The sequence below is a fragment of the Zootermopsis nevadensis genome, unplaced genomic scaffold, assembly GCF_977971745.1.
Source record: "Zootermopsis nevadensis isolate Lab colony 2312 unplaced genomic scaffold, Znev_1.0 Znev_ptg000037l, whole genome shotgun sequence".
Taxonomy (NCBI): Eukaryota; Metazoa; Arthropoda; class Insecta; order Blattodea; family Termopsidae; genus Zootermopsis; species Zootermopsis nevadensis.
The window spans coordinates 8,869,616-8,884,354 of record NW_028259169.1 but is presented as its reverse complement, the minus strand read 5'-3'; the positions used below and the strand labels follow the sequence as shown (position 1 = coordinate 8,884,354).

General features: G+C 37.0%; 1 long non-coding RNA gene across 2 annotated transcripts; it reads left to right on the top strand.

The window, feature by feature from the left end:
- Nucleotides 1-4,039: 4,039 nt before the first annotated feature.
- LOC110840901 (uncharacterized) lies at nt 4,040-12,674 on the top strand. 2 transcript variants are annotated; one of them, XR_015538199.1, is made up of 7 exons: nt 4,040-4,243; nt 8,293-8,350; nt 10,317-10,348; nt 10,684-10,801; nt 11,234-11,265; nt 11,699-11,810; nt 12,558-12,674. It is a non-coding gene; the product is annotated as an uncharacterized LOC110840901 (long non-coding RNA). The 2 variants fall into 2 exon arrangements; XR_015538200.1 differs by lacking the exon at nt 8,293-8,350.
- Nucleotides 12,675-14,739: the final 2,065 nt, after the last annotated feature.

Here is a 14,739-nt window from a genome sequence, read left to right as displayed (position 1 = left end):
GCCACAAAGCAACCGAAGCTGACACCCTCATAGCACACACTTCTGACTTCTGATTTGTTTCTTAATGAATTTTTAAGCTATAATTTGGAAAGTTAAATAAGTAATTTACCGGCCTCCACTATAATGGCTTAAATTTTGATGAATTTAAATCCGGATCGCCGCATAAGAAGCATGAAGTGGCATCTTGGAAATTGGGAACCATCTCAGAATTTGCTTAAAGACAGAGGAAAACTAAGAAAACCTCTGTCGACACGTGGTTTAAATAATATTTAAGAATTTAGTCCGTACCGCGAAGAAAACACTACACTTTACCATTACTAAGATCAATTGGTTAACGCTGTTTAAGGAAATGATCGCGGTTTATAGTGAGAATCATAGTTCGTCTGAATAATATTTAAGAATTCAGTCCATACCGCGAAGAAAACACTACATTTCACCATTACAAAGGTCAAGTGGTTAACGCTGTTTAAGGAAATAATCGCTGTTTACACTCAGAATCTTGACAAAGACGCAAAACAAATAGCTTCAGAGGGTTAATAAGATGAAGTGTGTTACCAACTCCTCATGTGTTCATTTTCATGTAAGAGCGCCGAAAATACATGACAGATTTCGAAGAGATTCGGTATTACAATCACACATTACATTCTGCTTTAAGTACACGTTACTTGGATGCGTGATCATTTTGATTAAACTGTGTGTGTGTGACGCGTTTATTGGTCACGAAATTTATTAGTGCTAAAGTCTAATCAACTTTTAATTATGATTCGACAGACTTTTGGTGTAATGTATTTGTTATTCGTATTATTAACCGTTCATGTTAATATATTCTATTGTTTATATACAGCCTATAAGTAAAGTCACCGAATATCGCCCGTTCTCCTAGTTCCATGCGCTCTCGTTTTCATGTTGTATGGTGGTGCACTCTGTTGATTTTAAGTGGTACCTGGTCACGGTGCAAATCAGTCTGGCTGTCTTCTGTTGCAATAGAACGTGTAGTGAATGCTATTGATTTCTCAAGGCAGAGCTTTTGGAAGGTTATGTCAATTAGATTGTATCACTACACAGCGTCTGTATTACTATTGTTAAAACCATAAATTCTGTGAAACAAGTACTATGAGATAGAAGGGCCAGTAACAAAAGAAAATTTATATGGTCAAAGAATACGAACCAGCGCAAAGACGGAACAATAACAAAGAACAAATAATTTATGAACTTAGAAGTTGTGTAGAATAACATGTTTTAGTTTATGAAGACTTAATAAAATCAAGAGGTTAGGAGACATTTTACATTGTAAATTATAAACATCGCACACTGAACAGTCTGTGATGTATAATTAAAGTCAACACCGTCCATTTGAAACGTACTGTTCGCTAAAGAGTTGCCTCTTGTCCAATATATTTCATTAATTAAGGTGATGTGTGCGTGTGTTCTAACCTTATTTTGTCCGACCTTCTTTTTCAGTGTGCAAACATTTTTGTTTATCGTAGCCATTGTGTTTCTGCCGTGGGCCGAGAGGTGGCAGCTCCGTTCCTTCTTACCGCACGTTCCAGTCAGAACTTCGGTACACGCGTCCTTGAGTCATGTTGGCTGTACCTTGTTCTTTGCCGACGCACTACGAATCAGTATCTTATATACAGAGTGTTACAAAATTACGCAAGTAGAAAAACTCAAAACGAAAATGTGAAAGGAAGAATTGTGTACAGGGGACCGTCAGATGGGACAAGTGTATGAATCACTGTGGGAGGACCAAATTTATAGGACGTGATGCACAGCTCAGTAATACGAAATTACTCCGCGCGATACAACGGTGGACAGTGGCCGGCGGTCAGCTGCTTCTCTGCACCGTCGTCCATGGCAGGAAGACATCAGCAAGGAGAGGTAAGTAAAATTAACCTTATTTTTCACTAAAACTGTGTTAAATTCGCATTTGATCTTTTGTGTTTGAACATGAACGTAATCCGGAAGCATATTTTATGGTCAGATGAAAGAACATTCACGCGTATTTGATTGTTTTGGCGCAGGTATTACGTGGCGTAAGATGTCAAAGCCGGAAACTCCTGGATTCGTGTCTTGGTGAATATGTTTGGTTTACTGATAAAAATATATTTCAAAAATAAAGGGTTGTGACGATGGTGGATTACACTTAAAATTATTCACTATCTGGACTTTTTTCCATCGTTCTGCCACCAGGGAGTTAGTTTTAGTTAATTGCAGCTGACTTAATAAAGAAATAATGTTGATCGATGTTTCAAAATTTTCTACAAACCTAGCTAGCATGTCGGGTAGCACCAAGAAAGCGACGTCCCACCGGTATCAGCTTCCCTGCAACACAGAATTATGTAATCGGACATGGCTCCATTCAGTTAGTCACATTATTTTTGTGGTGTCGTGTTCTTTGAAACAAAAAACGAATTATTTTGGTCTTACTAGTCACAGAATGTCAAAATGTATCTATTTTGACTTCCCTCCAATAGCAAAACGTCTGTACCAAATATCACGAAAATTCATTCTGCCGTTCATTAACTTTTATACGCGTACAGACGGACAAAGCGAACTCACAAGGCACTCTACAGAGATTCTGAAAAAAATTAAACCCAAAATATTAAAATACGCTGTAAACGTATTGAGTCTTTTATGCTACAACGCTGTGTGAACTTGTAGGTAAGAGGAACACACTGTCTTCATCCTCAGTTATATTCTAATGCAATGTCATTAATATTTAAGTGTTGCCTACAGATGTCTGAATAGTCTAAACGTCGTTATGTTGATACATTATAAAGTGCAGTTATGTTGACAGACGTGTGTTATCAAGTTGAAAATCTAAATTATAAATTTTCATATTAGGAACGGAATATTTGATTTTATTCTTAAATATGGGCGTGTCTCACGGGCCAAACTGTATATATGTCAGCAAGGCGCACTTTTGAGAACGAATCTTATTAAATAATAATTCTGCCTTCCAAGGAAAAATAAGTAGCGACCATGGGAAGAAACATATCTCAAACAAAGTTGGGCTCATAGGTAAATATTAAGCGTCCCACCCGGTTAACCTTTGGCCCAATTAACCGGAATCTGCTCTATTAACGTTAAGACGTTTGAAAGACCACGATAGTCGGGGCGAATCTGTTCGTTCCACTTCCGTCAGAAGTTAATGTTGTGGATGGTGATCAGGGGGGAAGGGGGAGGGTAGCAAATGAGGAAGTATTTAGTGTCAGTACTGAAAACATTAACCCCAGCTCACTGTTCTGCTTCGTACGTCAGTAATATCTTTGGTTTGCGTAGTACGTGAGTGGTTTTCCTTATATCCCCCAACGTAAGACGTAGGCGAAACGCACGGTTGGGTACCGACTACTGTACATTTGTTTTTAACTGTGTACTTGTGTCGATGGTAAAACTTGGTGTCCTGAAATAAAACTGGAAACGTTTTTAAAATTATAATAGACAATCTTGATTAGAACGGCTTGTGGATGATTCTCTCTGGCTTCTTACGTACTTAATTGTCAGAAATGTAGTTCATTCTGTAACATATCTTGTGCTTAATATCTGTTGCCCGTTCATTTGAAGTTATCAGCCTTTTAATACGAACCCAGAAAACGTTTCACAAAAACATTAAATACGTGTTGCAAGGCATTACTCAGCTTTCCACTCTAGTTGCAGACATGCGATATCACGGGTAAGAATGATCGGACTTACATTGTTGACAAAACGGGACAGCAGTTCTTTATTTCTTGCAACAAATAGACGCCACCTCATTTTAAATTAAAGATAAGAATATATTCTGTTGCTTTCACGTTAGAAACGTAAAATAGATCCATCTTATTATTTTACGTAAATGCGTCTATAGGGAAGGGTCATTCGGCAAAACAGCGTTAGGTAAATTTGTAAGATCCATACCAACAATGGTCAGCTTTTATATTAACTCCTGCGTACATTGTTATATTGCCTAAGAAACTAATTGTTACGTCATCTGTTTACTCGGCATTGTTGTGTTTCATTATCGCCATAAACAATCCGCTTTCGTTATTCTGTTAAGAGCTGAGCTGTGAATCGCTTGTAAGAAGTGCGTCGTAGAGTAGATAATTTTGTGTTTTTAAAAACGTTTTAGAATATCACAATTTATTATCTTATATAAGAATTATTAAGAAATCTGTGAAATTGCCTTCAACTCTCTCCGTTATATTTTAGATTAGATCGGTCATTGACGGTGGACGTCGTGGTCTCTTACAACTGAACAAAGTTTGAGGTAAGGGATTCCTATTTATTATTATTGTTATTAATTGCAGTTGTATTTGTAATTGTCTGTGGTATCGTGAGGGTTGATGTGTAATCGTTAAACATTCACATGCCAGCAACGCCATATGGAAGATCTCGTTGAATCTAGAGGACTCTACTTCTGTAATGTTGGCTACCGGAGGAATTCTGTAGCCACCTTCGTTCTTAATTGAGGATAGCAGCTGGTTCTTTTTATGTCGTGTTATTGGCAATGGCCGATTGTCTGATTTTATTTGTGCTGTCACGAATACCAAACAATTTGAGGTAGAATTGCCATTGAACTGTTTTCTACAACACGAGTTTGTTGTACACCAAATAACTTCTGCATTTATGGTAAATAATTTGAACCGATAGCTGCTCCTCCTCCTGTCCATTTGCTACCATTTATGAACCATCAGCTCATCCGGTCCACCTAATACTCGCTGACTCGGTTGCTCGTGTATTCTACGCCCCGAGATATTCGTGGGGAAACCAAGGAATATTGAAGGCAGTTGAACATAACAATCAATTAATTAAATCCCAATCAATTTTGAAGTTAAACAAACAAAAAATGAATTTAATGTGAAAAAAATGATAAAAAGGCAAGAATTACAAAAAAAGTAACTGTGTTACAAAAACAAGAATACAATTAATCTTTCGGAAGATAATATTAAAACTACACAAACATACGCCCAAGTGTGTCCATACTTGATGGCAGCCACACCTTCAACATCGTAGAAAAACCATTCTCCATTTAAAACAGAATACTACGTAAGGCCCCCCCTTAAACATTTGAATGTTTGTAGGCGCAGTTGGCTACCCACAAACTCCCCTTTAGCCGCCAGGCCGGCTTTACACTGATATCAAATATAGTATATCATCATCATCACCTCCACCTCGTAGCCACGCTACGTTACAACACCATACGACAGTTATTTGGCGAAGTGCTATAAATGTGTTCACACATTTGACACGCCACTTCCCAATTCATCTTCAGGTGCCCCATGGCACGCCTTCTCCAGCTGTCACACCAGCCTCAACACATCATCATACACAAAATAATACACAGACATCCATATACACACAACACTCGCACACACCCAACACCCAGTGAATTTACAGATACACGATACGTACATAACAACGTTCTTTCCAAAGCTTCAACTTTTCTACGCGACCTATTTACCTAATGGTCCGCGAAGAATCATGAAAGATCAAATCCCAAACATTGATCAGTCATCCATTTGAATCACACCAGGATTCAAAGACTCGATCTTGTCTCGGCGTGACACACGCCCCCATGAGACCAAGATAGCCGCTAGCCTCACTACCAGGCATAAGCTTTGGATCACGTGTTCCACTACGCAGTAGCTCGTGATCAAACCGGTGTTTCCCCCGTCTTATCGCGCTGCTACTCTCGCACAGAGGCATCCCATACTACCTTATGCAACAGTCTGCAGACGCGATACATTCACCAAAACACGACAATTACACTTTCATTCACTCACTAACAAAAGAGTAATATACGTAAGAAAAACAAAATAATATCAGCCACTTATATGACGATACATACACGACAGTAAGATGAAGTCCTTTGTTACAACCGGGCCACACCCTATCACAAGTATACGATACTTACAATTTCCATTTACTCATAAAAAAAAACTCACACCAGAAAATAAACTATATACACAAGCTGCAAATTCCGTCGACCATCGTAATAAGCATATCAGACTTAATTTTGAACCGAAATAGAGAACCAAGAATTTTGAAGCCAAACGAAGCCTAACGCACGTTTGCTTATGATGACAGTCGAACCGGAAAAGAGAAAGACCCAAGCCAGGTCAATCCTAATCACGCGTCTTCCCGAGCCTGAGACATGGAGAGGGGGAAGAAACGCTAATTGGCTACTAATGACGTAAGGGAACATAGAGGAATTATGCTAGCTGGATCATCGTCTTGCGGTACTTCACCTTCTCGTGGCCAGCCAAACACGGTTCAAGTGCCGGCCGCCAGAGGTCATTGAGGCCCTGAACCTTAAAACGGTTCAAATTCAACTTTACATCAATACGAAAAAATCTCTTGAATTAATTTCGTAAATCTTTAAATCGGAAGACGGTCTATGAAATATTTAAGAACTCCTAATAACCACTGTTTGCAGTGCAACCCATAAACACAGAATGCAGCGTTAAAGCCGATGGTTCATGCACGAAGTGTCGTGAGAACTAAGAAATTTCCTTGAGTTCAGTGGCTAACAGTAGCCATAGTCGCTTGTTGCATTTCAGTTTTAAACGACGAGGAACCAACTGACAAGTGTGAAATCTTCTTATTAACTGCTGGCGTCATATTGAGGGAACGAAAATTCTGTTTCTGGTAATTAAAATCGTAGAAGGTCAATGTTCGTGATCCTGTTTGATCAAAAGCGCCGGAATAACTTTTTGATGGATCCGAGACATGATTTATTTAGACTAGACACATTTGAAATTTAATTTGAAAACGACTATTTTGATAAAGGAAAACACAGATGTTTTACTTGGCGCTAGTAGAAATTTGGGGATGAGTGAGGTTTTCCGAGCTTTTCCTCAGTTGTAAGGTAAGTACAAGAGTATAGTTCAAAAGGAGGACGGCCCGCCAACCCCAAATCATTGAGTCCTTCAGCTGACGTGAACCTCCCCCCTAGCTCAATTCGCAGACCGTCAAGTCTTCCGCCACGACCAAACCCTCCTTCCAGGTATGAGGCTCATTTACCATTTCCAGCAAAGCGTTCCTTACGCAGGAATGGTGTTTTCTTAAGACAGACTCGGGTCTGTGACCTTACATCCTGTATCTTCCTCTCCGAAACGAAAAAATTTTGCCTTGGCGTCGCTCTCTTAACGCGGTTGCGTTCCTGTCAACATAAACCATTCTTCTTGTCAGGAGTCGAGGCCTCCGTTTCCGTAATCTCCTCTTCGAAGCAGAGAAACTCTGAACCTGGCGCCATTGTTCTGTCTCGTTAGATTCGCAGTTAATAGAACCGCCCTAGCCGGAAATCGAACTCAGGACACTTTCCCCAGATTCTGACCTTCTTGTGTTCGCTCATTTGTCTTATGGAATAATCGCGCCATGTTTCTTCTTCACGAGCCACAAGCGAACGAGTAAAGAAATGTCAACCCTCAATTTCGAGTCTACCCATGGCCGGTAGACTCTGCGGTATTCACTAAGGAGGAAATACGACAGTTTCTTACAAATTCATCTTCTGGGTCTCAGACACTTTTCGGGCTTGTGACTTTAGTCAGTCGAATCATTTCCGAGGAAAAAGACAGAATTTGCCTTAGCGCCATTCGTCCCTAATGGTCGCTATTCGAACAACAGAAAACATCTTCCCTGGGATTCGAAGGAAGGAAACATCTTCTTTGACTCAGCGCCCGGCCACCTCAAAAATCATCTTTAAAATTAATCAAGTAAAATGTAACCGGGCGTTATTTTTAAATAAGCGAAAATGAAATTGCAATTCTTCCTTATGCCTCTCCTCATTATTTTTAAACGTGTTTTCTTTTTATAGGGAAAGTACTTAGAATTAATTATTGAATGTAACCAAATAATAAGTTAGAGTGATTTTTTTTTCAACTACCAACAATGTGTAAATATGGACCGACAATGGTCAGCCTTTACGTGAACACCTGCGTGTATAACAATGCAAGAAAAATGATTGTAATTTTTAACCCACACCTGCAACAATGTTGGCTTAGCATCCGTAAGGCTTTTTTCTCGTTTCTTATACATGCATTATAATAGCCTGAATGAACCTTATTGCACTCCATTACTTTACCCAAGAAACTGATTGTTACGTCATCTGTTTACTCGGCATTGTTGTGCTTCATTATTCCCGTCAACAATCCGCTTTCGTCATTGTGGAAAGAGCTGAGCTGTGAGTCGCTTTGCAGGAGAAGTGCGTCGTAGAGTAGATAATTATGTGCTGTTAAAAACGTTTTAGAATATCATAAGTTCTTATCTTATATAAGAATTATTAAGAAATCTGTGATAATCTCCATTATATTTTAGATTAGATCGATCATTGACGGTGGACGTCGTGGTCTCTTACAATTGAACAAATTTTGAGGTAAGGGATTCCTATTTATTATTATTGTTCATCACATTAAATGTTTTCATCTGCATTTGTGAACTCGTGTAAGAGAATTAAACTTGTCTTCTTTTTAACACAATTTCAAGAGTAGAGTAGAGTTTATTTACATTCCATAGATCCTTCTTAGGACTCAACCAAAGGATGTAGATCATGTCATTTCATACAATATACATACACTTCAGAACTTTTAACATAAGTACAAGAACGTATTTCACATATCAATGTACATAAATTTCAGATTCTGCAATACAAGTATGAAAAATAATTTTACAAATTAATATACATAAACCTCAGAATTTTAAATATAAATACAAAACTTGCTTTACATATACGTAGATTATGGATATAAAGCTTAAACATTTTCAGCAGAGATGAAATCATCTACAGAATAGAAGGGGTGAGTAAAGAGGTAATCTTTCAATGCAGGCTTCAATACCTTTATATCATAATTTAGACTTTTAATTGTTGGTGGAAGATTATTAAACAACTTGATACCTGTATAGTACACCCCTTTCTGATATTTAGTAAAGTTAGCATTTGGCACATAGAGGTCATGTTTACGTCTTGTATTTAAATTATGTACATCTGTATTTCTTTTAAAATTATCCAATTTTTCCACCACACATGATAGCAAGCAGAGTATAAATTCACTTGCAAGTGGAAGTATATTAAATTTACGAAATAATTTTCTACAAGATACCCTGCTTTTGACACCAGCCATTATTCTAATTATTTTCTTTTGCATGTAAAAGACTTTATTACTGTCTGTTGAATTTCCCCAAAAGATTAATCCATATGACAATACAGAGTGAATGTATGCAAAGTAAACTAGCTTTAAAGTATCTATTGTCATGAGTGGTACGACTGTTCTCATGGCAAAGCATGCAGAGCTTAATTTGGGAATAATATACTCAATGTGTTTCTTCCACTATCGACTTGTAAGCCAAGGAATTTGTTTGTTTCAACTTCCACAATTAATTTTTCTTCAAAACCTATATTTAATCTAGGATATGTCTTGTGCTTAGTAACAAATTTTATGAAGTTTGTTTTTTCAAAATTTAGTGCCAGTTTGTTAGCTCGAAACCATTTGTTAAAGACATCATTCATGATATTTTCAAGATAGATCAATTCTTGGTGTGCAATAATGATACTTGTATCATCAGCAAAAAGAATGGGTTTGGATATAGAGTTTATAGTTGCCGGCAAGTCATTTATATATATGAGGAAAAGTAAGGGTCCTAGAACTGAACCTTGTGGCACTCCGTGATTTACGATACCCCATCCTGAATAAGTATTATGATTGGTATGGGGGCTTTCAATTTCTACTTTCTGCCTTCTATTGTTTAGGTAGGATTTAAACCATTGTCCTGCTATACCTCGAATTCCATAAAATTTCAGTTTCATTAGTAATATTTCATGGTTTACACAATCAAATGCCTTGGCTAGGTCATAAGATATTCCACCCACATGCATTTTAATGTTAAGGGCACATACAATTTCATTAGTGAAATAGTCAAGTATAATTTTTTCTACAAATAACTTCCATTCGAGAAAAAGTGTGGTTAAGGTAAACAGATTAAATTTACCTCCGTCATTTTCTATCGATTACATAAAGGATGCATTAATGACATGGTAATTTAATGGTAATACTGCTCTTGTTCAAATGGATATTGAAAACTGATTCCAGTGTCTGCAGGAAAACACGAGTTCACTGTGGATTTTTATATTTTAACATGCCACATGGTCATTTTTCATGATCCTGTCTTTCTCCTGATAGGGAATCCCCAGACGACCTCATAATAGTGTATGTCTTTTAATTTCGTATTGCTGTCCTGCCATGTTTGATACTACCTAGATTTTGTTTAGTAAGAAATATTATGCTATATAACAGGTAATTTTACATGCAATATAAATTAATTTTAGCTTTCTTGCTTATTTTTAGAAATATCCGAAATGGCAGAAGATCCAGTGAAGGTAAGATTTTGTTTGGTTTTTAAGTAAAGGTTAAATAAAACTCAGTTACACGTTAATGATTGGAGTGAATGTACTTTGAATGTGACTTGCCTTTAACATTAACTACTAGATGACAAACATGATAATTGGATCAGAACTGTCTTTAAAAAGCCATTTACTATTTTAACTGAACAATCAAGCCACCTGTACATCTGATATGTTGAACTAACGCTGTTATAAAGGGACGTTGTTTGCACAACTAAAACAATTGTCTCTCTTACATGTTAATTTCTGTGATTGGGTATTACTTATCATTGTCCAGGTTGGAAAATTCTTTCTTTTTCTTTTTTCTGCAGAACGCACTCCAGCAAATCAGGAGTGGCTTGATGAAGGCGAGCAGCAATACTGTAAACATTGATGACGTGGAACAGTGTTGCCGCAACGCTATAGAGCAACTAGAAAAAAAAGTGAGAGGTATGTTGAGACAAATTTTCAGTTTATTAATATAAAGTTTTGAGACAGTCTTAAATTGTTCAAGTATTTTTAAGACCCAATAGAAATTTATGGGACTCGATGTAGATCAGAATTCTGAGACTGATCAGCAGTCAGATATGTGAGAAAGAAAGTGTCTTGCAGTGAGTGAACGTCCTCTTCAGCACAGCTGATTTGTGTTTGAACTTTGGGTCACTTCATGTCACATTGTAAATACTCAGTAATTTTTAATAAGACTATTGTGCACGTTGATTAGGGATTAGGAGGATTTTAAGGCAAAACTCACAACTGATGCAAACAAATGATGCCATGTTTGATAACTACCAAGGGTTTTTTAGTAAGAAATATTATGCCATATAACAGGTAATTTTACATGCAATATAAATTAATTTTTGCTTTCGTGCTTATTTTTAGAACATCCCGAAAATGGAGAAGATTCAGGACAGGTAAGATTTTGTTTGGTTTTTAAGTAAATCTTAAATAAAATTCAGTTACACGTTAATGATTGGAGTGAATGTGACTTTCGTTTCACATTCACGAGGTACTGATGGCTACTTAGCTGATAAAACATTCCCTATGCTTTGTTGAAAGCAAAGGCTCATTGCTGCTCTTTTAACTACAACGCAACTTGCTTGGGTGTGCCAGTGTTGAAATTTTAATAGTGAAAGAACAAGAGTTTCAGCCATTTACTATTTTAACTGAACAATCAAGCCACCTGTACATCTGATATGTTGAACTAACGCTGTTATTAAGGGACGTTGTTTGCACAACTAAAACAATTCTCTCTCTTGCATGTTAATTTCTGTGATTGGGTATTACTTATCATTGTCCAGGTTGGAAAATGTTTACCACAGATTCTTTATTTTTCTTTTTCTGCAGGAAGGAGTAACACTGATGACTGAAGCAAAACCAGCCGCAGAGAAAGAGAGATATTATAAGGCTATATATCTCCTCCAGAAAGCCGAAAAGTGCTTGCAGGATGCACAGCAACGTATGTTGAGACAAATTTGCAGTTTATTCTGTGTCACTAAAATATATCTGAATAAAGAAGTGGTCACATCCCTTCCCTACTCTAAACTTATAAATCTCCTGTTTGGAGTACTCTAGTTAATCCCCAATGAATATCTGGTAACGCTCACATTTAAAAGTTATTCGGTACAAGCCATGTTTGCTTTTATTTGCACTTTATTTTTGTTATTATTTCCAGGAGAATTCAGATTTAAAATAGGCAACTACAACTTCCATGTATCTTTCTATGCACACATCTCATTTGCCACTACATAAGCACTGCCTGCACTTGACGATTCATAAAACAGACCAGTGACCATTTCTGATTCGATTCCAGGCAATTCATGCCTTGCGCAGACAAGACGCTTCACAACTTCCTGGGTTCTCTGTTGTTACTGACCTTCTGTTAGTGTTAGTAGGATCGTAAGTTATAACATCTGGTTTTCAACATTTTAGCTTCGATAACTTTGCTTCCAGGTGAACAGTAAAGTAATAAGTACAAATGCAAACTGGCCTATAACAAACAGCAAAAACTAATGAATGCTGTAGGTATTAGAATCATATAATTTCTTACCTGTCTTTTCACTATATTGTTTTATTCCCCACATGATTAACTGCGCGGGGGAGGTGCATTTTTCTCTGCTTTGGAGTTCTTAATTTTGCATATAGCATTTCACTTTAAGATATAAGCTGCCAACCAGGAAATATTATCAGAACTTTTTGTTTTCAGAGTAAAATGCCGCCGAGAACAAAGAAGAACATGAAGGGCCTGGAAAAGTTTTGAAATCCCTAACATGGCATAGTGTTGGAATACATTTTCAATCTTAATAAACAAAAATGGGATAAATGCCTGTGTACTTTATTTCTTGAAACACTGAATATAAATCATATATCCCATTCTGTCACTGTACCCTTCTCCCCTAATAAGTTTGTAATTCCTGAAAGGGCATGGAGTCAAAAACATTGCATGCAAGACGTAAGGTTTTACTCGCTGGGATAACGTCCCAGTAATAGACATGCTTTAAAGGACAGAAGAATAAAGCATGCTATATTATATCACAGATGTAAGCACGTTCAATGCAAAGGAAAGATATTCCAAAATACATATATAATGTATGGCATACCAAATGACATTTTAAAAAACATCAGTGAAAATATTATTTAATCTGACTGCAGTGTTACATTCAATACAACAGATTAACCCTCTGTAGTAGTATTATGTCTAAATAATATCTAAGAACGAAGTACGTACCTCAAAGAAAACACAACACTGCTCCATTAAAAAGACTGACTGGTTAATTCTGTAAGGAAATAATCCCTGCTTAATCAGAAAATCATACACAATCCATAAATACAATGCCAAGTTACCAACTGTTAAACAGGCAGTACATCGAGAATCTGGGTGTGCGCATGCGTGGTTTTTCTCATGTTTTATCCCCAAAATTATGGAGAAGATCCGAATTAAATTTGGCACTCGGGATCTATGATAAACTTATGAGTTGAATATGATATAATTTCATGTTGGTTTCGGATCACACTTCCTGGCAGTGTGCTTAATGGGAAAACAATATATGACTGTAAAGTGTGATAAGCTTTGAAATAAACATTACGAGTTACACAAACTCACAAAACCTGCAACATTTTTAATACAAGAGAACACCACCTCAAATTCAACCAGAGAAAAAGTTTCCTTCTCAGAAAACAGTCTTTTCTTACCTGAATACAATTATTATTTTGCACAATGGAAAAGACCTTACATATCTTTCTTTCTTCATAACGCACAGCTGAGTGGTTACCACTCCTGATTGTATATGCAAAGTCCCAGGTTCAAACCGTGGCCCAAAGACCAGTCATCATAACTGAGATTGTTTCCCCTTAATTCCTCCTCCAGGCAAATTCTCAGGTACAACCTTAAATTAGGTTATGAACACGGCATCTTTTTCCCCTCCATTTCATTATTATGTATGAAGTGCACAGCGAGAATTCTGATCATGACTGTCTGTGTCCATCTGTCCAGTCAATTCAACCTAAGAGCCACTGGACAAATCTGAATGACATCTGATGTGGAGATTTTACTATTCTGCAGGATCTCAAATCAGCGGTGCAACAAAAAGAACATATTTTCTGACAATGTCATCACAGGAAGATATGTACTGAAAAAGGTGGAGGACCCAACAAAGTAGTTCTTTCATCACCTGAAGATGGGGTCTGAGCCAGCCCTTGAAATATTGTGGCTTCATTTTAACACACAGAACAACATATTTAATTATAATACACCATCATCAGAACCTATTAGAATTAATTTGTAAATATCTGAATCACTCCCAAACATCTACAAGCCTCTTTTAACAATGACAATGAACGCAATATTTCACAGTAACAGTGCATGAACAGAACATACTTCCCCAGTCTGTTAAACATATTTTGTGTTCAGTCAATCAAACTGTATAGAATTCCTAATTAAAAGTTTATGACATTACTGCAAATGAAAATGTACAACATAAATCAAATAAGACGCACATACGCCTGCTGCCACTTCTGACCGACTCAAGAAACACAAGATAAAACTGGTAAGATTAAAAACAATCAATCACTGAGTGTGGGGAAAACCTCCCCATATTCTATCTAGGTACCACGAATGACTAATTTCCATTAGTTTATAATAAAAGAAAACATTGAAGAAGTAATACAATTTATCTCTTTGCCTTCAACACAATTTGTCAGAAATGGCAACTTTTTATCTGTTTCATGCTTGCTGTGGATACACACAAACAAAACGGGAGAGTAGTCACTTTTCAACTGGGAGATGTGTTCTACACAATGACAGATGACCGTGACATTATTATCATTATCATCATCATTGGCATAGACAACTTGCAATCAACAATGATTTTCTTTACAGCCTTTCCCCA